Genomic DNA, 27,720 nt, shown 5'->3' on the forward strand with positions numbered 1-27,720 from the left:
TGTAAATAAGTAGAGAAGCCTCAGCAGTGACCCATGGTTCAGAAATGGTGTATTGTTCTTAATTCTGAGAGCCTGGAATACCCCCATTGCCTTCCCCTTCTTTGCTGACTGTGATTTGCAAGTGATGGTGGTCTCCACTGGTTAATGGTCATAGGAATGGAGTCTCCTTGGCTGTCCTTCTCCTATGTTCAGATGGTGAAGGTTTTCTCTTTGGCAATACACAGAAAGAGGCACATGCTTGGCTTTGGGGAATGGAGCTATTTCTCTGGTGTATGCAAGACAGCTGAAAGTTTGTGGAGGGGAGGTAAGCACTGTCACATGAATGGTACCAACAATCACTGGAGGTCAATTTAAGCCAGTTACTTCACCCTTTAATTCTGGGCAGTTATCATCAGTCCTTTTACTCGATGGTAAATGACTAGCACATTTGGTTTGAGTTGAGCCTCCTTTAGTGGTGATGAGCAGTAACATGAACCCAAGGTGAAATGTCTGAGGAAGGAGGCATGCTGAGGGGCTTGGACTCATTCATAGATTAGATCATGAATGAGCTTCCAGAAGTTAAGGTTGAGTTTAATTCTTCTCCTCTCAAAAAAAAAAAAAAAAATTCTTCTCCTCTCTTTGTATCTACCTCGCCTTAAGCACTGTCTTAAGTACTTAGTGTTATTTTGAGAAGTGAACCACCTCATAGCATAGGAAATTCTAGGTAAGTAGCACAACAGAAGGTCTGCAGAAGGTTATATATCAATATATAATATAATTATATTATATCTTATATTGGAGAATATAATCAACTTGGATGCAGACTTTTAGCTCCTATTTTTTTTTTTTTTGTAAAGAACTCAGCCTTTTATTGTATGTGTTTAGTCAAAAAGACCAGAGCCCATGGCATGGTCAGACTCTTCAGATTCTTTTCTGGGCTTCTGCTTTCTTGTCCTCACCCGGGGGCAGCAGGGGTGGAGGGGGGAGGACCTCCCGCTGGTGGAGCACCAGCTGCTGGGGCAGGTCCACTAGCCCCTGCCTTGCAGGTGAGGTCCCTGATGTTGACACTGGCCAAAGCCTTAGCAAACAAGCCTGGCGAGGAAGGGCCAGTGTTTACACCGGCTGCTTTAACAAGGGCATTGATTTTGCCCTCTGTGACCATCACCTCTTCGTTGTGCAGGATGAGGGCGGAGTAGATGCAGGCGAGCTCCAAGACGGAGGCCACCGTGTGGGAGAGTATTGAGGGGGCTGCCGGGCGAGGTGCTAGTCACTGGCTGAAGTGAGGGCTTCACCCCAGCACAGCTTGAATTTCCTCTGAAGGATGGAGCATCTTAGCAGCAGCTGTGGAAAGCAGCTCCTGAATTTTTATCTAGTGGTTTTAATCATGATCACACTGTTGTATGAAAAGTATCTTGTTTCTTGACCTCTGTACTATGTGTGAAACTTCAGTGTTCTTTTTGCTTAATTTTAATGATAACATGACTTAAATTAATTCTTAATATGATTCTAACTCTGACATAATATAAACTATGCATATATGAGGACATCTTTTTAAAAAAAGTTTGCTTACTGATTGACTTTTGGCTGTCCTCAGTCTTGGTTGCAGTTTGAGGGCCTCTCATTGCTATGGCTTCTCATGTTGCTGAGCATGGGCTCTAGAGCATGTGGGCTCAGTAGTTGTGGCTCATGGACTTAGAACCCTGCAGCATGTGGGATCTCCCCCGACCAGGGATCAAGCCTATGTCCCCTGCACTGGCAGGTGGATTCTTAACTACTGAACCACCAGGGAAGTCCTGGGGACATCTCGAAAGAAATATATTCTTTCTTCAAATTCTCTAGTCCCCTTCTAAATTTAAAAGCACAAAAATAGCAACAGCCAAAAGATTACTAAGATAAGTTGGTTCTAATGTAAACCGCTGAGTTGTTGTAGCTATATTTTATTTTTAAAAAGATGCTTTTCTTTGAATATGTGAGTCTCTCTAGAAGTCCAGATAAATGGGGCTCCAGGTGGGAAGCCACTGCCCACCTGTGGTGAATGCTTTTCTGATTCCTTTTTTTCTGATTGGCTGGTGCTGAAATTTGATTCTGGTTTTGACCTGTGGAGGTCTTTGCATACCTTAGTCTTCTCTCAGGATTCCCTCTTCTGGTTGTGGTTGGACCTATTTTCACTATTACGGGCCCCAGGCAGGTAGCCTTAACGTATTGGGCTCATAGAAGAAAAGAGTCGTGGATTCTAGAAGGATACTTTGGTTGGGAGTGGTGTAAGAAGTTAAACGGAGTTCACTGCTTATGGGGAAGGCTGCACTGAAGTCCTGCTTTCTATAGCAGAGCCCCTAGGTGTGGGGGGGTGTGGTGGTCAGAGGTGGTGAGTGGAATGGGGAAAACATGTGGTTTAAGGAGCCCAGATTCGAGTTTGGACATACGGGTTTGAGTTGTGTGAAAGCAGATGGAACACTTAGGCATGTGGCCTTTTCTTTCTTTTAATTAAAAAAAAGTTTACTGTGTTCTGTATATGTATCCCTCTTCTTGTTTATAAATGATTTCCTCGTTTCTTGGTTGCCTTTCAGTTCCAACTCTGTTCCTAGTACATTTTATGTATAAAAGTTCAAATTTTCTATGTAGTCAAATCTATCTTTTTACCATAGTTTCTGCTTTGATCATTTGCTTAGAAAGTCTTTACTTGTGGAGTGCTTTTCTTTCTTTTAATAAAGCAGTCAGTTGTTTTAAACTTTAAGCTTTTAATCTTGAAATAATAATCTTGGATTTACAGAAAAGGTACAAAGATACTTTGTACAGAGAGTTCCTCAGGCTCTTCCCCCAGCTTCCTCTAATGTTACCATCCTACAGAAATATAGAGAATTTGTCAAAACTAAGAAGTTAACCTCAGTGCAAGTGCGTTGTCATTAACTTAAGCTCTAGACTTCCTTCCAGTTGCACCAGTGTTTTCACTGATGTCCTTCCCAGGGTACCACACTGCTTAAGAGGCGAGAGTTTTGAAGAGGCGGGACCACACATGGCAGTGTGTTCTGTGGAGTAGGTGAGCTCCAGACCCTGCACTTGTGTGAAATGTGGCAGCTTTATGGTTTACAGAATTCTTTCATACACACATAATTTAGATGGGAAATATTCTTTTTTTTTTTTTAATTTATTTTTGGCTGTGCTGGGTCTTCGTTGCTGCGTGCAGGTTTTCTCCAGTTGTGGTGACTGGGCACTACTCTGGAGTTGCGGTGTGCAGGCTTCAGTAGTTGCAGCACGTGGGCTCTAGGACACAGGCTCAGAAGTTGTGGTACCTTGACTGAGTTACTCTGCAGCATGTGGAATCTTCCTGAGTTAGGGATCGAATCCAGGTCTCCCACATTGTGGGTGGATTCTTTACCCCTGAGCCACCAGGGAAGCCTGAGGGAAAATACTCTTGATCGTCAGTCTTATTAGACACACCTGCCCCTAGGAAGCGTGTGTCTTGGGAGTGTCTTCTGCATTTGTGTGGCCATGTCGGCATAGAAATAGCTCTCAAACTGTCCACACTGTTTCCCTGCATGACAATTCCCTAGAATGTCTTTGCTTTCACACTGTTACCTCATTCTTTTGCCTGGACTGTAGTGAATAATCATATGTTGTTGATTTTTTAAGTCTCAGAAAGGCACCCTCACCATGAAGTATCGTTGTAAGTTCCTTGACATCAAAGGAAGCCCAGAATATCATTCTTTCATCCTCCAGAATTGTGGTGCTAGGCTCCGCCAGTCTTCTAACTTTATTGCCCAAATGGTGTTGTATCTAATGAGAAAAAAATGTGGTTGGCATAGACGAACACATGTTTTACTCTTTAAATGGGTTTGAGACTCTGGAGCTTGCTCGCCCATCTCTACCCAGCCGTGAGTGGAGACAGATGAATGAAGTCAGAGGTGGGGAGGGAAGACAGGAAATTAGGTGTAGAACACAAGCCGTGTTGGATGACTCCATGCCCACACTGCCTGATAAAAATAGCATGAGCAGGGAGGCCTTAGATGCCTCTGCACTTGCTATCTATAGGCATCACGACTCACATGCCTTCACGTGAGCGGGGCTGAGCTTTCTCGTGGGCGACCGCTGGCTTCTACGGTGCATTCAAGTCAGTCCCCTCTTCTGACTGAAAACACATTTTCTCAGCCTTTTCTGACTTGTGAAACACCAGCACCCTGCGTTTCGATTTAGAAAGCAGTGAGAATGTGATTGCCATGCATGCTTGAGGAGAAGGGATCAAAGAAAAAGCTAAGAAGAGGACCCTGAGCTGGTTTTCTGCAGACCCCTGACAATCTCTGTAGAGTTGTTCTATTCTATCTCAACTCTTAGAGAAAATCAGTAGGTCATGTTGGAAAACCTCCACCCAGGTCACAAGTAAATCAATAGAAATGTAATTTTTAAAGCACATGTCCATTAGTAGATTATACCTACTTCAGTTTGGCCAGAATTAGCCTCCCAGCACCCTCCCCCACTCAGAGGAGTTTTTCTTGGTGGCTTGTGACTTTTTCTATGAGTTTTAGTTACAGTCATTGCTTTTACAAAGCCTTTTTTTTTTACATTGGCCATTTTGTCTGGTCTTCACAGCAACCCTGCACATTAGGTTAAGCATGTATTTTTCATTTTATGAGAAAACTGAGGTCTGGGGGTATGCTCATGGTCTTGTAACTGTTAAGCAGAAGTCTTGGGACAAGTCCGCACCTGCTGATCGAGAGGCCTGCATCTCTTCTCTTCTGCCCTATGGCCTCCCCTCCAGGTTGTTGGCACTGGTGTTATAGACACAGGTGGGCGAGGCCAGTGGAGGTGTCTCTTGGTGACAACAGGCATATCTCTCAGACTGGTAACCAGCTGCCCCTGTCCTTTCTTCCCTTTGTAAGGGATCTTGGGCTTTGTTCAGATCCCCTCCCTGTCTGCGTGACTGTCCCAGCATGGGGGTTAGTCCTGGTCTGTGTCAGCCGGTCATGCTGGTCTCACTCACTGCTGTGACTGCTGTGGGGATAAGCATGAGACCTTCTGTTCTACCAGGAGGTTCTGGAAAACTTCTCAGTCTTAAAATGACAACGCTAAGAAAGGTAGGCCTTTTCTTCTGAGCATGGTCCTGGCTGAATGTGTTGCCTGGAGTTGATGCAGCCGTGTTGCCTTAGTCTGAAACATGAAGCTGGTGCCAGGGAGAGGACAGAGCCGAGAAGAGAGCAGAGTTCCTCAGAGTCCAGCCCCCACTGCTTTTGGACTTCTCGTGCAAAATAAATTTCCCTGTTGTTCATGTGAAGTAAATTTCCCTATTGTAAAGACAACCTGAGTTGAGATTATCTGTTACTTGTACCGAAAGACACACTGTTTCATTCATTCATAGTTGTGAAGAGATTTGATCTGGTCAGAAGATCAGAGATTGCTTCCTTGAGGAAAGGCACAGGCCTTGGTGAAAGAGATCCATTTTGTGTTGGGCTTTGTATCCCATGCTTAAAGGTTTTGGTCTTTATTGCAGGAGCAGAGCCATTGAAGGGTTTCATTACTGGAGAGTGGCAGGAGAACCGTGAGCTATAGTTCATTCAAGCTGCCTCTACTAAAGAAAACCTTGGCTTAACATTCCAAAGAGTCCTGTTTGATTTGCTGAGCAGGCAAGGAGCAGTCAGTGGTTAAGGCCCTGGTGATTAGCAGGTGCATCCACAAAACAGAGGAGCATCTCTGCTTGGAATCTGATGAAGTAAACAATCTACTTTTCCTTTTCTACCTCCTTGCTAGTGTGTGTATGTATATCACACACACACAAAGTTTTATGTATATGTGTGTGTATGTACACATGCTACATTCACAGAGGCAGCTTTCATGTTTTCTAATTTAGGCATAGTTTGTGAACAGTCTCTCATTCTCTTAGTGTTTGATCATTTAAGTTAAAAAAAATTGCAGCTAAGAAGTCTGGTTGGAGTTATAAAAACAACCTGGATGGTTTCATTGTAAATAAAGTGTTAAGGATGTATTAATGTGTCTGAAATTGAACTTTTAATATCTCCAGAGGTTTTTCTCCAGGTTTGGTGGAGTAAGATCTGCTCTGATTCTCATACATATGGATACATTAGAAAACTGGATTCCGTCCCAGTGTAATCAGGCCAGGAACCAGCCTGAACTGCAGAGTGGAACTGCAACGAAAGCTGCAGTCTCCTGTAATCATATTAGGATGTGATGTGGTCCCTCTTTATGTTTATTAATTAGTGGAGTTGTAATGAGACTCCCCCCCTGCTTTTAAGGATGCTGATCAGTGGGCATCTGGGCGGGATTGGAGTTGTGTTTGGGAGCCTTCTGCGTGCAGGTGGGAGGGATCAGTGTTTCAGGTGGTGGCAGGTGAGCCTCCCGCCAAGTTGGCATAATGGGAACAGGACTCTTCTGGGTTGCCATCTGTTTGTGGCTGATAGGAAACCAGCAGTGACTTCTGAGGAGTTTATGTTGAAACACTTAGGAATTAGAAATAGTAAGATCATCCTGATCAGGTCTTAAGAGGTGGGGGAAATAGACTGTGGAGTGAGTTTTCATCACTCCTCATTTTAGGAGAAAGCAGCCTGGGTTCAGCAGTCCCCACTCCCACCTCCCCCAAACCACAACTCTATTCTCCCCACCCAGACAACCTCTCAGGTCATCCCAATTCTGTCCTGAGTTGCCCACGGTAAGGAGACACATTATTTACATGACTGTCACAGGTAACACCATGCGTGGTGTTTGTTACAGGGTGGGGAGTTCAGTCTGTGTCTGTGACTCTTGATGTATCATGTTTTTTTGTGGTTGTTTTAAATTGTGGTAAAACATGCACAGTGTATATTTTACCATTGTAGCTCTTTAGATTATTTACAATTCAGTGGCAGTCCATTTACACAGTTGTGTGACTGTCACAACCGGTCATGTTTTCACCAAGTACTTTGACATACATAAGAAACAGTGGGTGTTTCTTCTCTGTTTACAAAATGTATGTGTAAAAACCATCAGTATGCTCTGTCTGATGGGTGTCCCTCTGGTTTTCAGCTGGGGTTTGCTTCCCTTCTGTATGGGAGTTGACTCGGTTGGTTAGAGGTATTGTGCCCCCATTTCTCTGGATTGGCTTTGCTGTTCTAGCAGCTGGGAGGCTCTGCTCCATAGGCACAGTGCTTTGTGATGATGTTCTCTTGTGAAGCAGGGGTGTGGGTAGGGAATAGCTCACTTCCCTTTGAGCCTGGCGTTACTCGGTTAACTGGAGGGGCTGACCTCGGGTGGCTTGCTGAGGATGTGTGAGGCTGCAGGTAGTCATCTGTTCACCCACTGCCAGCAGCACAGGTGCTGAGGTGCTGCCTGCCTCCCTCTGACTTGTAGACCCTGCTGGGTTCCCTCTACCTCCTGCAGGCTTCTATCTTGTCTCTGAAAACAGTCAACAGAAAGGACCATGGAGTCTCCTGTCAGTTAGGGGACTCTTGGTTACAAGTAAGAGAGATCTAAGTGAACTCAGTCACACATGAAAGGCGACTGGAAGGATTTCGGACTGTCTCCTGGAATCTCTGCAGGGATATAGCTGGGCTACAGACCAGGACCCAGAGACTAGAACACACTGTGGATGGGCCTGGGAAGCTCTTTGCTGCTTTCTGTCCCCATCCTTAGCTTCCATCAGTGCTTCTGAGTTCTCTGTTACAGACCAGTGTCCTCTACTCCCCGGTTCATGTGGCAGAGCATGGCTACCAACACAACACCCCTGTTCTTCATGTCGTGACTAGAGAGTGTTTCTCTGTTCCAGCATTTCCTGGGAAGAGTTGATGAGGGGTCATGGAAAATGGAACCAGGCTGTGAATGCACCTAGGCAACTTTACATTCAGATTTAAACAGAGTAATGAACCCCTAGATGAAATAAAAACAAAATACTACCACCCCTACTACTCTATCAACAAAAAAATTGGGTGAGTTGAGGAGATGAACCTGCTAAACAAATTCTGGAGTTGCCTTTTTAAAAATTAAATTTCTTTTTTAGTGAAATGAATTATTAACAGATTTTTTTAGTGAAATAAATTATAGCCTGTTTTTACGTCAGCATTGTTTGAACTCAGAGAAATTGTGGCTGAAGTTTAATTAAGCGGGGTAGCTTGATGTGGGAGATATGTTCCTGAAAACCTGAGTATAAATAAAATATTTTAAATTAAATTATATTTTTAATACACAAGGAGAGTCAGTGCTTAAGGCCCTGATCCCCTGATATCAGAAGGGATCCTTTTGTGAATTTTCTTTCTAAAATCCAGTAATTTTAACCTTGTGAAACTGAATCTTCCTATATCACATTCACTAGATCAAGGTGTACCAGTGGATTATTCATTTTTGCTGTCGTTGTCTTGTTGGGGTCACTGGTTCATTGGCACATCGAGTACCCCACTGATTTCTGAAGTTTTGAACAATAGCAGTCCTCTTAGTTGTTTGGTCACACACGTAGGTCGTCCCCTGTATGAATCTTAGAGCCCTCTATGAGTTGGAATTAAATTGGGATTGAATACGCTTCTGAATTGCAAAGCTGTACGCACTAATCCAAGGAGATTCAAAAGCATCCCCTAGTGATTGCAAGACAAAGACGGAGCAGTCTGATAATCCTGAGAATTGTTCATAGTGCAATTTGAGGGTTTGGGAATTGGTCATCTCAAGTGTGCAGGATCTGTTGTGTTTGCACATCACTCACAAAGGTGGTTTATTACCCATTTGACTTATTAGTGTATTTAAAATGAAAACTCAAAGGTTTTCCCTCCTCAGAAAACGTGGGTTGTGAGGAAGCGTGAGTATTTCTGGCTTTGTGGGGAAGGACGTGATGAGCACCTAAGTAAATGGTGCTGCAGTAGAAGACCACATCCTCTGGAAGGCTGCTCTGTCCGATATGCCCCTTGCTCTACTGAGTGTCCTACCTTCTGAAGGACATTTATTACGGTTTTAAAAGATTTATAAGCCCCTGGTATTCTAAAGCAGTGCTAAAGGAGCCCTGCTGTTGAGTGAAAGTGGGGAGTGCTGCGTGTGGGTTATGGGAAACCCTTTATTCCATATGACCTTTCTCTTCTGCACACTATGGGGGATGCCTCTGACATGTCCCATGTGCAACCATCCTTCTCTCTTAGAACTGCAGAGCTGGGATGCTCTGAGGACTGGGGAGACTCAGTGATTTCAAAACAGCAAGTTAGAAGTAATACTGTAAAAACAGAAAAGCATTTACAAGAAGGCCAATTTCATGCGGTGCATTATGGCAACCCAGAAAGAATCAAATTAGTATTGTAAATTTGACAAGGCACCCCACCTTTTAGTTTATGAAGCATATTACATTCTTCAGAGCATTTTTATAAACATTGTCACCTTTGATCTTTATAGTGTTGTCAGTAAAGGTGATAAAGAATGGAACAAATTGCCTCTCCGTTCAAAGATGGGAGACAGTCTGGGAGCAGCTGTGCATCTCCAACTAACTAGCACTGCTGACCTGTCCTTTTCACATTTCACTTTTTCTGACCCTCCTTTCCCCACCCCCCCCCCCATGTTTTGGCTGCACCTCGCAGCATGTGGGGTCTTAGTTCCCTGACCAGGGATCGAACTCGTGCCCCAGCAGTAGAAACTCGGAGTCCTAACCTGTGGGCCACCAGGAAAGTCCCTGAAAACATTTTTATGTTACATTTATATTTGATCATTTGAAGGAACTTTGAGGGAGGGAAGGATTAGGTAAACACATGGATTCATTCATCACTTTGAATTGATTCTTATGTGTTTGGTTCTCCCATTTTACTGAATTCTCTTAATAGTACTAATTTCATTCAATTCTATTTTGCAGATGGAAAATTATATTATTTATAAATAAGGATGATTTTTTCCTCTCCTCTTTTGTATGACATTTTTTCCCTGTCATAATGCACTTGGAATTTGTAGAGTGATGTTGAATAACATTGTTGGTGAACATCTTTGGCTTAATCTTCATGTTAGCCAAACTGCCTTTAGCACTGTGGTTTTTAGTCACTTTCTGCATATTGCCTGGTTGCTTTCTGGAAAGGGGAACTGGTATAGAGTGTGTGTGCCACTTACAGCCTCACCAGTGTTGAGTCCCTAGAGTGTTGCCACAGCTCTTCCTAACCTATAGCTCTGTCATGTTAACATTAGATTTGAGTTTTGTCATTGGTTATTTCCTCTAAACATTCTGGAGTCCATGAGCACAGCCAGAGTTGACCTTACACAGCTTTCCCTTCCTATTCCAAAGCAACTTTGGTGTGGAGTGGAAGTTACTCTTGTTATGCTGGCAACACAGTTTGGTGGAGAAAGTGTAGGCCTTGGAGTTAGATATCAAATCATAGCTTTGTCACTAATAGCCTGATGATTTTTTGATAAGCTGAACTTAAACTCTTTGAGTCTTGGTTTAATCATTTATGAACTAGGAAGAGGCTTTGAATGTGGAGGAAGGCGCACAGTGGGCTCTTAGTGATGCAGCGGTCACTTCCTGATCCTTCCCTCTTCTCTGCCTAGTGGTTTATTAACATGCTAGGGCCATTCAGCAGGAATTGGCCAAGATTTTGATAGAATTTCATTTTATTCAGAGATAAGTTTTACTCCCCATGCCTCATGATTTTTTTGTCCCTGACTTTCCAATTGAAGTCAGAGTGAATGATTGTTTTTACATTTTTTAAAAAATAACTTACTTTATTCCAGTTTTTAACTTGCTTAATGGGTGTAATGTAAATAACATTACAACAGCAATGTCTAGCATTTATTGAGCAACTATAACTGTGTGACAAGCGGGTAATTAAAGTACTTTGTGTATGTTCATTTAATCTTCCCAGCAATCCTTTGTCACAGAAGCTCAGACAGGGCTCTGAGCTCAGGAGGGTGACCCTGGCTATACTTCTGGTGGTCTGACTCCTGAGCTGTCTTTCTAACTGCTGCTGCCCTGGACTGCCATTGTGGCCTTGAAGGATTTGTTCCCTTTATTCTGTATTCCTGAAGCCCATTCTAGTATGTGTATGTGTGTGTGTAGAAACAAATCTTCGTTTTTGAAAAGGCTACTGATTATGAAGTTAGATAGCAAGTGTCAAATATAAAGCACTCGTATCTATTGAATATGTTAATTCTAATCTGTTAGAATTAGAATTCATTAGAATCTGTTAGAATTAGAAGTCATTAAGACTTTTTCCTTACCTAGGCAGTATAATTTGATTTATCCACCTTGAAATTGCCATACAGATTTGAACATCTCTACTATATGTCTAGAACCGTGGTTTAGTTTTGTCCTAGATTATTATAAAGTGTTTATTATTGGGATTTTTAAAAATTTATTAAAAGTACACATAACAAAATATTTACCATCTTAATCATTTTTAAGCTACAGTTCAGTGATATTAAATACACTTACAATGTTGTGCAACTGTGACCACCAACTTTCTTCATTCTGTAAAATTGAAACTCTGTACCTGTTAAACAGTATTCTCCCTGAAGCCCCTGTCAACCACTATTCCACTTCCTTTCTCCTTGACCAACCTAAATAGCTCACATAAGGAATTGTATAGCACTTGTCTTTTTGGGACTAGCTTTGTGTCACTAGCATGGTGTCCTCAAGGCTCATCCAAGTTAGAACATGTGTCAGAATTTCCTTAATGTCTAAGACTGAGTAATATTTCATCATATGTATATACTGTATTTTGCTTATCCATTTATCAGTTGATGGACATTTGCTTCCATGTCATTATCTGGACTTGCTTGTCAATATGTTTCTTGTCAGTAAGTTCTCCATCTTTTGGCTCATGGTTAAGGTCTCTCTCTTGCTTTTTTTCCTTCCCTGTTGCACCATCTCAAGCTCTTACACTGACTTTATGTTGCCAGGATCAGTCATTCAGTCAAGATTCTCTCAGCTCTGCCCCATTGCACTTTGTTGGCCTTCATTATAGCATCTCTCTTATAACATTGACTTTCATATATTCCACCCATCCTCTCTGACGACACAGGGAGCAACTCTGGGCAGGGACTGGATTTCACTGAATCTCACAGTGCCAAGTCCCCACATGGGTGTCTGGTCTTGGGTGGTGGGTGTCCCTTGGCTGCTTTTCTTGTTTCATATCTCACCGTGGACTCTTGCAGCTGAAATTAACACACGTCAGCTATAAATAAAACTGTGGCTGCCGTAGTTTTCACCATTATGTTCTTTTCATTATTTCTCCTCTTTGTCCCCAGAATTTCTCCCTGAAATTTTTGATTTTTCCCTGACGAAACGTATCCTGAATTACAGGTAGTTTTTATCCTAGCTTCCATTGTGCCCAAATAGTGACATCTTTCAAGGCTGCTTTCACTTTTGTCTCAGTTTATGTGCCAGCCTATTATAATCGTAGGCTGTAATAGGTTTATTTAATATAAGCAGTTTGTGATAGTCTCTCTGTCCTGTTTTACTTTGTTTTCACTTGTTGCTTATCATATGGTAATCACCAAAGTATTTGAATCTTCCTCAGGGGGATAGCTGTTTGGTTCCCCTTCCTCAGTGTGTGTCATGAGGCCTTGATGAGGAGGATGGGAAGAGAAACCTCTAACTCGCATATGCTTTGTGTCTTAGTTGAGAGAGAGTTTTGTTTTTCTTAATTGTATTGCCTTTTAGAAATTTTGAAAGGAAGTTTTAATTCAGGTGTAACTATTCTCCCAAAGTAAAAGTTCTCAGAAGTTGGATTTTTAAAGTTAGAAAGCTTGGAGAATGTATCTGTGTGGGGAAAGATTCCCACGTTTGGGAATCTAGGATTGTGCTTGAGGTGAAATAAAGCATGTGTGTGAAGCATTGGAGGGGAAGGTCCTTTTAAGGACCTTGAAAGAATGAGCAGTGGAGACCTTAAAAGTATTTGCAGAAACAAAAGGTTAGAATCTTTGATTTTTGAAGAGAAGTGGATTTTAGGAGTAAGATGGCTGAATTCCAAGAGATTAGCTCAAGAGTTGCTGCCATCCGGGAGGTTATAGTCAGGGGCAGGAGGGGCAAAGCTGCACCCACTAGAGTTAATTCAGGGAAGATGCTGAATGTCATATGATAGGATGGTGTATATATTTCAAGCACCCAGAAGAGGAGTTTCTACGTTGGGAGTCACCAGTGGACTGGTGGCCACCATAGTGTTCACCATTATATTCTTTTCATTATTTCTCTTCTTTGTCCCCAAAAATGACTGTGATCTTATTAATAACGAAGAAGTTTTGCTTAGTCAAGTAGCTCAGTTGGTAAAGAATCTGCCTGCATTGCAGGAGACCCTGGTTTGATTCCTGGGTCAGGAAGATCCCCTGGAGAAGGGATAGGCTACCCACTCCAGTATTCTTGAGCTTCCTTTGTGGCTTAGCAGGTAAAGAATCTGCAGTGCAGGAGACCTGGGTTCGATCCCTGGGTTGGGAAGATCCCCTGGAGAAGGGAAAGGCTACTCACTCCAGTATTCTGGCCTAGAGAATTCCATGGACTCTATAGTCCATGGGGTTGCAAAGAGTCAGACACGACTGAGTGACTCTCACTTCACTTCACTTTGCTTAGTCTGGAAGATAATGGTATTAATAGTTCTTGCTTGTTAGGTAGGTACTTAATAATGAGCACAGTGAACACAAACATTCCAGGTCCGGCCAAGGTGGAGGAACCAGCAAAGGAGACAGAAAGAACAGTCAAGAGAGAAGAGGAAGGCCAGCAGGGAGTCCCTGCCAAGATCTTACAGATGGGGAAGCTGAGACTCTGAGTGGTTAAATGACAAAGCTGTCTGTAAAGTCACAACTGAGGAGTGAGTGATGGAGCATGCATTCAGACACCAGAGTCCCCCCTTCTTAAGCTCTTCTGCTTCCCATATTTACAGGTGTTACCACACCCGGTTACAATTTCAATGTAAAACAAAGAAATGTGACAGTGTAGTTTGTGTAACTTAATCTTCAGTTCAGTTCAGTCACCCAGTTGTGTCTCTTTGTGTCTGACCCATGGACAGCAGCATGCCAGGCTTCCCTGTCCATCACCAACTCCTGGAGCTTGCTCAGACTCATGTCCATCGAGTCAGTGTTGCCATCCAAACATCTCATTCTCTGTCGCCCTCTTCTCCTCCTACCCTTAGTCTTTCCCAGCATCAGGGTCGTTGCCAATGAGTCAGCTCTTTGCATCCGGTGGCCAAAGTATTAGAACTTCAGCATCAGTCCTTCCAGTGATTGTTTGGGACTGATTTCCTTTAGGATTGACTAGTTTGATCTCCTTGCTGTTCAAGGGACTCTCAAGAGTTTTAATCTTAGGGAGATGCATAACTTTCAGTATATGTTTTACATTTGTAGGCTGAAAAAAAAATGCACAGCCTGTAATTTGAGAATTATGATTTATTTGGTGAATGAAACTGAGGACTTAGATCTGGAAGACAGCCTCTCAGATAATGTTGAGGGATTACTCCGAAGGGTAAGAGAGGAGCCAGGATACAGAGGAGTTTTTGCAACAAAAACCATGTGGTCGGACCATCAAAGGATTACTGTTAATTAAGTTAATGAATTCAGCACTTTTCTCTGTATGGGAAGATGTCAGAGTCTGGACTCGCTGAAGTTGTTCCTTCAACAAGCTCCTGAAATATCTAGGGCTACTATCCTGCTTTTCTTCGTCTGGGGGTGGTGGCTGCAGTGACTGCTGGCTTGATGGCTGCAAGCCATTTGTTTACTGATGTATTAGGCAGGAAGTAGTTTTCATCCACATACTTTTTCTTAGCCAAAAGGCTGAGAAGTGATCAGTACATATTTTAAATATAGAAAAATAGCTTATGGACTTTGATTGTGGGTTTTAGATGCCTGGGGAACTCATGACCTGTGTTTGGGAATCTGGTCCAGCCTTGTCATTTTACTTGAGGAGAGATCAGACACCCTTGTTGAGGGACTTATTCCAGACCTCACTGGAATGGACTTCAGTCTATTGACTTACTGCACATTGCCTTTGGAACACATGTTCTTTTACAGATAGTGTTGTAAATGAAAGTTAAGTAGAGTTGAAGTGAATACATAAGATGCTGTTAATAAAAACACCCTCATCAGAACCACTGGTGTGACCTCCATGGGGCCTCATCCAGTGTCTTCTTCCAGCCTGAACTTCCAGCAGACCTTCTAGCTACATTGGGAAGACTCCACCCCTTGTTGGTTCCCTCCTCCACTTGACTCTTCTTTCTCAGTTTCTGGCCGGCTCCTGCGCTTGGTGTGGCCTCAGTGTTGAAGTTCCATAGGGTTTGTCACTAGACCCTTTTTTCTCCTTCATCTTCATTCTCTCCCTCATGAACTCACTGTTTTTTTTGTAGTGAACTCATCTTGATGTAGCTGACTCTTAAATTCATACTTCTAGTCCAGACTTCTCCTCTGAGCTTTGGATTTATGTGTCCAGCTACTTACTTGACCTTGACATTTAGATGTTTCACAGAAACTGCAAACTTAACTTGCCAAATGAAACCTCTGTACCTGTTCATAACAACCCTGTCCTGCTCTTCAGTTATTGCCACCACCAACTGGGAATCAGCTGTGATGATAACAGTAAGTGCTGACATTTATTGAGAATTTATTATGTGCCAGATACTTCCTTAAGGGCGTTACATGAATCAACTTGATCTTTGTAGTTCTAAGAGAATACCATGAGGTAGGTGATGATAGTCATACTAGTCATAGTGAGTTAGATGATTTAGCATATACCTAACATATACCAGCCATTGTTCTCTAAGCATGTTGTAAATACTCAGTGAATTCTCAAATCACTGAGGTGGATATTGTACTATCCCTGGTTGACAGGTCATGTCAGAAACTGAGACAGGGAGAGATGACTTACTTTCCACTGCCCTGCAGGTCCTCCGACTAGTGACTCTGGAGCTGGCCCACTGTCACAATCCCTGCCTGTGCTTTCTGCTTTGTCTCTGTCCCCCGAGGGCTCTTTCACACAGCAGCCACACTGGCCTGAGCCTGAAAACCAAAATGTTTTTGTCTGCAGCAGAAAGCTCTTCAGGGGCTCCCTCTGTGCTCAGAGTTAGATGTGTGCCCCTCTCTGTGGCCCTCAAGGGCCTCCCTAAACCTTGTCTCTGCCCGTGGTCTCTACCGGGGCCGTCAACTCTTCTTAAGCAGCAGCAGGGCCCGTAATGAACTAGGGAGACCCTTCTTCTGAAGCAACAAAAACAACATGTTCTTAGTTCACTGTGGAAGAGTACACACAACCCTGATCAGTGACTGCTTCGGCTGCCCTCTGGTCCTTAGCTCACAATTTACACAGGTAACGATGGTGTAGAGGGTGCTGACTTGTGACACGCACACCTTCCAATCCCCTGCCCATAGCACTGTTGCATCTTTGGTTTGAAATTACTGGGAAGTAATGGGTATAGGGCAGCACTGTCTCTGCTAACATCCCAAGGCATTTCTGTTGTGCAGATAGGGCCTAAGCTCTTAGGATCTGTAAATGTCCTTTTGCCTGGCTCCTCCTGGTCCCGAGTGCCCCCTTTACAGTTCTTCAGCTAAGGAGGTCAGGGAGAGGAGGAGATGGCTTCATGGACATTAAAGCATGCGTGCGTGCGTGTGTGTAGGGGAAGTACTGTTGTATTAGCCTAAGTCCATTGCGGGGCATGTGACTTATGGACTAGCCTTTGTAGCAGTGATAATGCTTGATGTCACTTTGTTACGATGGTGTAGTCAGAGTTCTGTGTGTGGACTGACGGGGAAGTTTGTAGCAGGGCTGCACAGGCAGGAACCGCTCCTCCTCCCTGTCCTCTGCTGCCTTCCTGGTGTGGGGGAGCTCAGGGTGGGCTGGATCGGATCTCATTTCTTGTATCAGTTTTGTGTTGGGCCTTCTCAGCAAGAGGCAGAGGCTCCCTCCCTCTCATGCTAAATTCGTCATCATGGTTGTGGAGTGATGACTTCAAGGGGTCTTAAATCTGTTGATTGTCAATTAAGTGGACAGCACTGTATTTGCTTTAGATGAAGTACTAGGGGAAGGGTAGAGTCCGTTTTCACAACTCGTTTCAGACTCTTCAAGGTGTTCGCTCTTGGTGGATTTTGTTGACAATGCAGCTTCATAAAGAGCCAAGTCCAGCCCCTGATCTTTCCCTTTGTGGCTTTGATATAGTCTTTATCAAGTCTTTATTTAATACATGGCTTAAACTATGGGAAAATATCAGTAAGTTTCAAATGACTTCATCAGTGTTTAACTTCAGATAATTATATTAAAAAAGAAAAGAAACGAAAACTCTCCCGCTCCTAGCCCAGTCGTTTGACACTAGCGTGACTAGGACAGTGTCCTGGCCTGTCTCCTTCCCCAGCCCCTGGAACGGTACTGAGGCTCACAGCACACAGCCCTCTTTTTCTTCCAGAAAGTTCTCAGATGCAGCAGACAACTGTGAACACTGGGTACTTACTTAGCGTGGGATTAGCATGTGCACTCCTCTACCTAGACAGTCATTCCCTAAAACATAGGCCGTTACTTCAGAACCATGTTTGAAACTGGGTGATATCTCTTTATGAGCAGACTCAATGTGAGATAGTAACCGTATATGTAGATAGACAAGAGATGCATCATGGCAGATGTATAGGTTTGGCTTTCTCAGTAACTGGGGAGTCGAAATTGACCATTCGGCAAGTGAGAAAATGGCATATCTTAAAATTATATTTTCTCTTCATTTCCTTCTATTGATCAACTTCAGTGTTTGTTGTTGAGAGGTAGGCCTGGGGGGGGGGATTTTAATTAGAACTGTACAACATTAATCTTGTGGTAGCAAGCCCAGTGTAATATGAATGCATTTAAAAAGAAGCCTTACACATTATAAAATGAATAACTGAAGACATGCCAAGTACTTGGTACTATGCTTTTGTGCCATTGTATCTTTTTTGTGTGGGTAGTGTTGCTTTTTTATTATTAATACTTTCCACTGGTCATTTATTACTTTATCCTCCCTGGTTATTAAAATCAGCTTTGTTCATTTTTCTTCACTGGGAACCCATTTTCTTAGCATTTTGGGGTAAGTGGCTGCCTAAATGTAGATTTTATTTTTTACCATGAAGATTAGTTTCTTATAGAAAATCTTTAGTGAAATTAAAAATTGCTTCACACCAAAGGAGAAAACCATGGTCATGAGGAGTCCTGCACAAATTGATTTTCACCTTAAATGGCTGCTCAGTGCCTCTGTAGCTTTGAAGATGGTCAGGACAGCCCCTGCTGGCTGTGGGGATAGAGCGGAATGGCCACTGTCCTCAGGAAGGTGGCTGTAGTCGGGTGACCCTGTATTTGAGGCCCCAGGCTGTCATCGGGTTTGCAGAAGACAGTCGTACATCCTTATAGTGTTTGAAAGGTGCATTCTTAACATGCAGTACACATTTTAACTGTTTAAATTGGGAGAGGGAAACCCTGTCATTTGTCTTCTAGATTAGAAAGTCAAAGATGTGCTTTATTTGTAGTTTCTTCACTGCTTAGCACAGAGGCTGGGGTGTAAGGTGCTCAAGTTGTCAACTGAAAGAAAAAAAGCACAGCCTAGAAGTTGAGAATTATGTTTTATTCAGCTAATTTTCTGAGGACTGAAAGCCCAGAAGACAGCCTCTCAGATAGCTCTGAGAAACTACTTCCAAGGGTAAGGGAGGAGCCGGGATGTAGAAGGGTTTGTGCAGCAAAAGCCAAGTAGTGGGAACATCAAAAGATGACTGTTGATTAAAGGAAACCAAACCTCTCAAGTTAAGGAATTTAGCATTTTTCAATGTATGGGAAGCTGCAAGAGTCTGGGCGCACTGACATGGTTCTTTTGATGTGGAATCATCCCACCTTAGCCATCTGGGGCCAGAACCATCCTGAGTTCCCTCAGGTCTCACTGTCGGGAAGGAGAGGGTTGGGGGGCCTCTAGTGGCTGTTAGCTTGATGACCACAACCTTGGTTTGCTGATATGAAGGTGGCATTCTTAGTCTATAGGTGTTTGTTCAATGAACTAATAGCAGGACAGGTGTATGGATAAATGCATTCAGTTGTTTTTATTTTTAAAATATTTTATTTAGCAAGAAACAGCAGCTGTGTTAAATCTGAGAAAAAATAGCCTGCTTTAAATCCTCGGTGCTCCCAAGTTTTTGGGAAGGTGGCTGGGAAGGACATGGATCATTGCATAGGGCCTGGTAGAGCTAGCCGCCTCAGCTCGGGAACCTTCTGGGAAGGGTGTTCAAAAAGGCAAGAGAGAGGGACACAAGCTCATCATTAGTTTCCATGCATTTTACTGGTATCTGACTTTGGGGTCCCTGGGTTCAAGTCCTTGCCTTAATTTCATTATTTATAGAACCAGGCTAAATAGTGAGGTCTTTTTTTTCCCACCCTGGTTTTTAATCCTTCCATCAGCCCAAGGGATGAAAGGGACTGGTGGCGGTTCTTCACGAGCGAGAGGCGGGCAGGAGGTGGAGTGTATTCTTTAGGCCCCTTTTCTTAGTCTGGGACTAGTCTGATTAAAGAGTCAGGTTTTTAGGAAGGCTGGAGAGGACCCATTCTCTCTTATTAGCACATTTCAAACCACAGTACCCTGGCACTCCAAAAACTGCTGTAACCTTTTAATGTTAAGCTTTTATTCACGTTTTACTGTTTTATTGTTTTCCAGTCACTAAGTGGTGTCTGACTCTTTGGGACCCCATGGACTGCAGCACCCCAGGCTTCCTTCACTATCTCCCTCCCCAAACTTGCTCAGATTCTTGTCCATTGAGTCAGTGATGCTATCAAACCATCTCATCCTCTGTTGTCCCCTTCTCCTCCTGCCCTCAGTCTTTCCCAGCATCAGGGTCTTTTCCAATGAGTGGGCTCTTTGCATCAAGTGGCCAAAGTATTGGAGCTTCAGCTTACTATAGAAAGTAATTGTAAATCTTTTACATTTGTTTGAGATTGTTACAGGCATTTTTCCATCATCTGATGGCCCTTCTGCAGTGCTTTGATGTTGAAATTCTTTCAGAATACAGTTAGAGGGAAAAAGTTTCTTTCCTAGGTAATAGACAGTTTCCTCGTTTCTGACAATAAGATTCATGCAAGCCATCCTGAGTCTCCTGCCCTGGGTACAGGCATGCTTAAGGCCAGGTTTTTTGTGTTCAGTGTCAACATTTTTGCTGTCTCCTTTTTCTTTTCTGTTTTAAAATTGTTTTATAAGGTGATAATCTTATTTTGTATGCACTTTTTATCAGGTGCTTTAATTTCTTTCTGCAGAGATTCATGCTTTTAATAGATTCATTAAAATAACAATGCATATTCATTATTCATTAAGTACTTTCTTTGAGTTTATGCTTGTACTACAGCCTTCTTTTCCTGCTAATTAACTCCAGTCAGTTTTTCTTTCTTGTTTAGTCTTGGGCCAGACTTCTCTGTGTATTGGTATACAAATATTGTTTTATTTATAAGAACGGTATAAGAACTTGAAGGAAATAGAACCGATCTGTTTCTTCCAAAAGCTAAGCGTTTGATGAATGACTGTGAATCCCTTCTGAGCACCTGGGTGATAGAAATCATTGCCTGAACCTAAGATTCATGTTCATTATCTCCAGCTGTGATTATTACCCTTGATTGAAATGTGGTTTAAGGAGAGGTTTGGATCATTATCCTTTTTCCTGTTACCCAGTGTCTTCTCTTCTATTTGAGGTAAGGCTGTTTTGGGGGAAGAAGGGTTCCTCCCCTGATTAGAGAGAATCATATGAAGATGAAAGTTCTGCATTTCATTTTCTCATGTTTTATTTGCACATCTAGTCAACAGTACTATGAATTAACTAATTTTTTCCCTGACACTTTCACTTTCTTTCGTGTCACTGTAAAAACACGTGTGGGAAGCAGGTGTCTGGGTCCTCTAGAGACACAGACACCTTCCTTGATGAATCCCACTTCAACTTTTTCTCAGTGTTGAATTCTTTCAGCTGTTTCATGTATGGAACATTATGTTACATGAAGAGCTATAGCTGTGCGCCTTTAATTGCTGAGATGTGGTGGTGTGACGCTGAAGCCTTATCCAGCTGCTTTGAGCATCGTTTTTGCTAATTATGACTCTCTCCTCTGCATGGTTACTGTTATAATAAAAAGACAATAAAAAAATCTTAAAGCATTATGCCTGGTTACATTCAATAATAATTGAATTAGAATAATAAGCATTTCCAAGCCCTTGGTGATGGTCCACTTATTCCCCAATCTATGTAACCAAATTTCTGTGTAAGACAGTGCCTTGATATAGAATGTGACAAGGTTTGGCTTGTGCTGTGAATCTTATGATTTTGACAGTAGCATAACACACTGATAATTTGTTTCTAGTAATGGAACATCCACTTCATTCATCTCATTTCCTGTACGCGGGGCTTCCTATACCGTATCTCCTACTTGAATTAACTGGATCTGTGTACTTGTCTTTTTTTATGAATAAAGAATGTAAAAATCTCAATCTTTATTAAGTATTACATGTTGAAAGGATAATATTTTGGATATACCTGGTTAAATAAAGCACCTTTTGTAAACTAATTTTCTGTGACGTGTGGCACCTATTTTTCTTTCTACGTGATCACTGGGACTCTCTTTCCAGGGAGGGCAGGGGGTTGTGCCCTGCCCTTGCGCTGACTTTATGTCCCTGAGGACAGAATGGAAATGTTGGGGTCTTCCACTGGACCCCAGCCTGAGTCCTGGGATCCCTGCTGAGCTAAGGGATTAGGACAATGGTTCTCACCTGGTAGGGATATTGGACCATGTCCAGGAACATGTGGTTGTCACACTGGTGGACTCCAGCATCGAGAGGGTGGGGCGGGGAGCTGCTCCACCCGCCACGGTGCCCAGAGAACAGTCAGGCCCTAGTGCCAGTGGTGCTGGGAAGGTCAGAGGTTGAGAAACCCTGGGTGGGAGGCTGCTGGTGGGTGACTTGGGAGCCTCTGTGGGCCCTGCCTGTGGAGCAGGAGGGTTTGGGCTGGGGTCACCGTCAGTTCCCTGGAGCAGACCCCTCAGAGAAGTTCTCTGCCCACGGAGCCTGTTCAGGTGCAGGGTCCGTGCCTGTGAGCTGAGTGGGACCCAGGAGGGTCTGAGCCTGGCAGTGAGGTCTGGGTGATGAGGGGGTGCAGGTTCAGAGCCCTGACCAGGTGGGGTTGGGAATGGTTCTGCAGGGAGGGTGGGAACTGGGGCTGCAGGGCTTTGCCTGGGTATCTAGGGCAGGGCTCGGTAGTGGCCAGGCTGGGTTTAGGATGCTGGGTAGGGGATGGGGCCAAAGTTCAGCATCCACGGGTGAGACTCATCCAGATAAGCTGGGTCCCCAGCAGGGAGAGGGTCAGGTAGGAGCTGAGGTCAGGGTCCTTTTGGGGCTGAGGGTCAGGTTTCTGGGCTGACGGTCTGGGTCCTGATGGAGCTGAGGTTCATGGTCCTGGGGTTGAGGGTCAGAGGTCAGGGCTGGGCCATTCTTGGTGAGGAGCTTCTCTGCCAGCAGGGTGGGGCGGTTCAGCTCTGCTTAGGCCCCAGCAGGCACAGGCACAGGCACCGGCACCTGTGTCCTTCAGCCAGGAAGACAGGAACCAGGAACCCTTGGGTCCCTGCTCCTGCCCCCCAAAAATGTGTTGTTCCCTGGCCTCCCCTGTTCTGCTGGACTACAATTCCCGGCATTGTGTTGGATTTTTAAAATTGTTATTTATCTGTAGAAGGGAAAGGCATCCGACAGGAAACCCGGGTTCAAGCCCTGAGTGGGGAATGTCCCCTGAAGTAGGAAATGGCAACCCATTCCAGTATTCTTGCCTGGAGAATCCTATGGGCAGAGGAGCTAAAATCCATAGGGTCGCAAAGAGTCGGACACCACTAAATTGACTGAGCACGTGTATATGATGAAGTAAACGCCTGCGTTTTGTCTTCTGCACTCACCATGCCCCGGGGCCTGCTCTTCCATAGACGCCCTCACTGCATCTCACGTGGGCGTGTGTGTTTTCTCGCCTGCTCTGGGTATCTCCTAGTCTGACTGCTCACCTGGTTTCAGCTCTTGCTCACTTTAGGGATGATTTCCAAACCAACAATGGAAGGTGGTAGAGGGTAGAGTGTGGACCTCTCCTGGAAATGGAAGCTACCAGATACTCTGGAAGCTGTCCTGCTAGAAACACTTCCTGTAGAAATACTGGAAGAAAAGGAAAACGAACACATGTAGAAACATCTGTAGAAAATGAAACACACACCCTTTTATAATCCTTATTATAAGAAAGTGAGAAACCCACAGGTGGGGAAAAAGATTAAAGTGAATGTTTCTGAGAGAAAGAGAGGATCTAAAACCGTAGTGGGACATGACAGTGAGGGGACTTCTGCTGATTCCGGGGACCTAGATTTCAGGAGATGGTTTCATCTGAACCTCATTGAAGGGCTAGGCTGGGTGTGTGCATGGGACAAGAACATCCATTAGCAAAGGAAGGAGATATCTTCTTAGCTCTAAAAAAAGAGTTCCTTTTGAATCTTTTTGGATTTGGAATTTGCATTTATGCTACCTGCATAGTCTGGAAAAACCCAGGCTGAGAAGCGCATCTCACTACATCTGGGTTGGAAGTGCCCAAGGGCTTGGCAGAAGTCAACACAAATCCTCTCTAGAAGAATGCCATCCTCACCCCACTGATTAAGTACTCTGAAATATGAACGAACAACAAAAACTCGACGTCTCAGGGAATGAGCCACCATGAGGGAGAGTCAGTCGCCTTGGGGCCCATTGTGTTGTGCCATTTGTCCATCCGTTCATGCCTCTCGTTCATTGTACACCAGGTGCTCTTCTCAGTGCTAAGTTTATAACAGCCAAATATTCAGTGGGGAAGTGGGTATTGCTGTTGACCCGAGAACTTGATACGTTTTCCCCAGAGTCCTGCTCATTTCAGATTTCTGAGTCACTTTGAGGAAACTGGTGCTTTTCCCTTCCCAGTTTGAAGTTCTTTATTTTACAAGTGAAAAAACTAAGACCACTTATTAAGTAACCTGCCCAATATAATGAACCTTGGTTTCCTTGTCTGTAGAATGGAGATAATACCTACCTCTTGGGTGCTGCCATGATGAAAGGTTAAACCACACGTCCTCTGCCATAAATATACCTTTTATCCTTCTCTGTGCCCATGATAGTCACAGACATTATGGACTCAGTTCTGATTTTCAGACAAGATGGTTTTCTCCTACTGCTTTGATTCCCAAGAGGTCTTTGTTCAAGCCCATGCAGAATTCCACACTTGACTCTTAATCGTTCTCGGATTATTTCATGTTTGTGAGTTTTGCTTTCATTAGTTAGACTGTGAACTGTTTAAGGTCAGGGACCAGATCTTGTCTAGATTTTTATATTAATTTTGTATTATCTAGTCTTGGGCTAGTTACTTGGTGGTGGTGGTGGGGGTTTAGTCGCTAAGCTGTGTCTGACTCTTGTGACACCATGGACTGCAGCCTGCCAGGCTCCTCTGTCCATGGGATTCTCCAGGGAAAAATACTGGAGTGATTTACCATCCTTCTCCAGGGGATCTTCCTGACCCAGGAATTGAACCCAGGTCTCCTGCATTGCAGGCAGATTCTTTACTGACTGAGCTACGCAGGAAAATGAATAGTTACTTAGTAGATGTTTTATAATAATTGTTTATTGTTGCTTAAGCATGTAGTGCCATTGTTATGAGGAGATGAAAATATTTCTGTCCAAAGAAGTCATCATGGTCATAATGTGAGAGTGACTCAGTGGTAAAGAATCCGCCTGCCAGTGCAGGAGACATGGGTTCAATCCCTGGGTCAAGAAAATCCCCTGGAGGAGGAAATGACAACCCACTCCAGTGTTCTTGCCTGGAAAATCCCATGAACAGAGGAGCCTGCTGGGCTGCAATCCATGGGGTCACAGAATTGTACATGACTAAATGAGCATGCACATGCGTGCGCGCACACACATGCACTTGAGAGATTTGACAAAGTAAGAAAATACTTTTGCTGGCTATTTATGATGTAGACATGTATATTCTGCTCTCTGTTTCTGATGGATAAGATGATTCCTACCTCACTTCGTGCTGCAGTGTCCTTTATAGTCCAGGACTGCTCATTCGTGCATGCCCAGGCACGTGTGTAGGTATTGCTCACCAAGCTGGGACTCTCTCTATGTACTGGAAATTATTGAACACCCCACGGCTGCTTCTGTGTAGCCCTGAGCTCATGTTAGGATTGGAAATGTGTCCTCTTGTCTGAGCACTGGGCCATCAGTCAGCTCTGGTCCCCTGCCGTCCTGCCCTGCTCTCTGCCCTAGGACAGCACCTCGATGGACTGTCGGGCATGCTCTCTGTGTCTGCCCTGTCCATCTATTGCCCGAGGGTCAGGCATTCTTGCTCATCATTGGAACCAAGGAGGAAGCACTTGGAAGTTATCCTTCCCATAGAATCCAGCTGAGGCTGGGCCACAGCCAGGATTTCTGTTCTCTTTCAGCTGCTGGCTGCATTTCAGCGACCCATTTGAGCCTTTGCTATATGAAAAACATGAAAATGCCAGGGGATTATTTCTGCAAGTAAAAAAGATGGCAGCAGATGTGAAAACAAATTTACTCATCATAATGTAAAATGATATTTGTTTTCATCTTAGTTTAACAGTGTATAGGATTTTCATGAAAATATTTGGCTGTAAAAAAATGAAGAAAAAGAGCAAACTGCCTTCTTCTATTACAATCCAGTTCAGTTTAGTCCTTTGGAAAGAACTTCAAGTTGTAAGTTTAAAAAAAAAATTACTGAAATTTATGTTAGTATTGAAATAAGCTTTAAAAGTTTTAAGTAATCCCGGAGATGTATTAAAATTCAGATTTAGTGTAATCAAGTGTCCCTTTCATGCAGATATAATCACTCTCAGGAGTGTGGGACATCTGAGTAGAACTAATGCCACAGTTGTTTTCCAAATTCTTCACTTGACTGACAGTTTCTTCTTTTTTGTATAGGAAACTGCTTACATTTTGTATTTCCTTTTAGGCATGACCAAGAGGGTGTTTTCTTCCCTAACCTAGACTTGTTTATTCTTGTGTATGTACTAGCCCATAGCTGGTTGGAGTGTCCTGCATGGCGATGGGTCTGTGAAACAACCCTGAGTTACTGGTGTTCCTCGTCAGCCTCTCTGTGGCGACATCACCTGAGGGGCCTGGGGGATGTTTTTTAGCTACTTGGAACTCTGTATTGTAATTGTGTTTATTAGTATTTCAAGAAAATAATTATCTAATTGTATTTGACACATTTACTGTCATCCAAGACTGTAGTGTTTTAGATGACTAGCGCTTAACCTATTAAAAGTCCTAAGTTTCCAGCTCTTTTAATGGAAAAATTAAAAAGAATAAGCAATTCCTTTCTTAGTTAGATGATTGGTGGTGGTGTTCAGTCACTAAGTCATGTCCAACTCTTTGCAGCCCCATGAACTGTGGCTCGCCAGGCTCTTTTGTCCTCCACAGTCTCTTGTAGTTTGCTCACATTTATGTCCATTGAGTCAGTGATGCTATTTAACCATCTCATCCTCTGCCACCCCCTTCTCCTTTTTCCTTCAGTCTTTCCTAGCATCAGGGTCTCTTCCAGTGAGTGGGCTTTTCGGATCAGGTGACCAAAGTGTTGGAGCTTCAGGATGAGTCCTTCCAGTGAATATTCAGGGTTGCATATTAATCATAGTCCTTTTCAATTCCTGGTATGATAATTCCAGCATCACTGCCATTTCTCAGTGTGGTTATGATGCTTCCTCTGTCTGTTCAAACTGTTTTCTGGCTCTTAGTATAAGTTTATCTTCATAGCTGGATATGACATACTGGTTAAAAGGAACAGCTTTAAATAGGCCTTTAGTAATGTGGCGGGTAAAGTGTGGGGTGGGGTAACTCTTCTGTAGTCCAGTGATTACGTCTCAGCTGTGTGGGGGTGTGTTTGTGAACACAGATTTCTTTTTTATTGTGTTGAACCATGTATCATGTGAACCTTACCATCTTAACCATTTCTAATGTGCAGTTCGGTATGTTAATATATTCACACTCTTGTGCAGCCAGTCTCCAGAACTTCCCCTTGCAAAATGGAAACTCTGCACCTGTTAAACAGTGACTCCCCTGTTCCTGCCTCCCTGGAGCCCCTGGCAGTGACTGTTGTACTTTCTGCTTCTATGGATGTGACTGTTTCGGATGCCTTGTGTAAATGGAGTACATGGTAGTTGTCTGTTTGTGATCGTCTTATTTCACTTAATGAAATGTTTTCGAGGTTCATCCATGTTGTGTGTGTCAGAATTTCTCTCCTTTTTAAGGCCAAATAATATGCCTTTGTATGTGTATGCCACGTTTTGTTTATTTATTCATCTGATGATGGACACTTGCTTTGCTCCCACCTCTTGGCGATTGTAAATAATGTTGCTGTGAATCTGGGTGTGCAGGCGTCTCTTCGGGATCCTACTTTCAGTTCTGTTGTGTCCATCTGGAAGTGGAATTGCCAGATCATATGGTGGTTGTGGTTTTTTTGTAAACCTCATACTCCATAGCAGCTATGCCATTGTGCAGTCCTGTCAGCAATACGTAAGCATTCTGGTTTCTCCACATCCCTGTCAGTGTTTTTTTATACTAGGCATCCTATTGAGTGTGAGGTGATGTCTCACTGTGGTTTTGGGTGTGAACAGTTCCCACACTCGCAGTCTGTCAGGTTTCTCCGGAGCACTGTGTTCTCTTGGCCTTCGCTATGGTCTTAGCACACGCTGTCCCATTTGCTTGTAATCCTCCCTTTGCCTCTACCATCCCTTACATCGTGGACATCTCCTCTTCCTTCAGGTTGCAGCTTTCAGAACAGCACACACCTCTGCTTTGTGGCTTCTGAGCA

The 27,720-nt window shown here is 43.5% G+C and overlaps 1 protein-coding gene and 1 pseudogene across 1 annotated transcript in view; one reads left to right on the top strand and one right to left on the bottom strand.

The window, feature by feature from the left end:
- The window catches only part of TULP4 (TUB like protein 4), a 202,002-nt gene that overhangs the window by 10,034 nt on the left and 164,248 nt on the right, over window positions 1-27,720 (top strand). The gene's annotated exons all lie outside the window — the stretch shown is intronic.
- Window positions 861-22,811, bottom strand: LOC122433991 (annotated as a pseudogene).

Source organism: Cervus canadensis, chromosome 33, assembly GCF_019320065.1.
Source record: "Cervus canadensis isolate Bull #8, Minnesota chromosome 33, ASM1932006v1, whole genome shotgun sequence".
Classification (NCBI taxonomy): domain Eukaryota; kingdom Metazoa; phylum Chordata; class Mammalia; order Artiodactyla; family Cervidae; genus Cervus; species Cervus canadensis.